This window comes from Solanum tuberosum, unplaced genomic scaffold (assembly GCF_000226075.1).
Source record: "Solanum tuberosum cultivar DM 1-3 516 R44 unplaced genomic scaffold, SolTub_3.0 scf00170, whole genome shotgun sequence".
Classification (NCBI taxonomy): Eukaryota; Viridiplantae; Streptophyta; class Magnoliopsida; order Solanales; family Solanaceae; genus Solanum; species Solanum tuberosum.
In genome coordinates, this window is record NW_006239093.1 from 1063928 (window position 1) to 1064633 (window position 706).

Genomic DNA, 706 nt, shown 5'->3' on the forward strand with positions numbered 1-706 from the left:
GGTGCATATAAGAGTTCACTTTTCAATAGACACAAAACACATCATATTCCTAGCTATACATGTAGAGTGTGTGTTTGTGCAAATTGGTCCTCATAGTGACATAATAGCAACTACATTGATATTGAGTGTTCTTCCCTTATAGGGATCACAACACATTCACAATGTCCCCAATTCATGAGCAATTCACATATAAAGCCCTTAGGGATTCTAGACCACACACCCACACTTCATCATAGGAGACAAGGACACATTCAACATTGAATAGGTACTCCCAACATGTATATGATCAAACATTCATATATGGATCATATAGGTAGAGATCATTTCCACAATAGTACCTAACATAATCAATCATGTAGACCACACCTTATCCCTAACATTATCATTCACATTATACTCCTCATCATCAACACACTTTAAACATCATGCTAGCATTGAGGATTTCATACATAACCTTCATAGCATAACTTCATAAACATATGCATCATAATCATCAATTCACTTCACATATATTGCCTTCAAGGAGCTGATCTCAACATGCATAGATAGACAAGAAGGGAACACCTCCACCATAAGTGGATCACACCACACCACACCACATCAATTCGCATACTATAGACTAGAAGTTAGGTCAACTTACCAATTCTCCAAGCCATGATCACCACAGATCAATCCTCAACAATTCATAATCAATTGACATAAATAG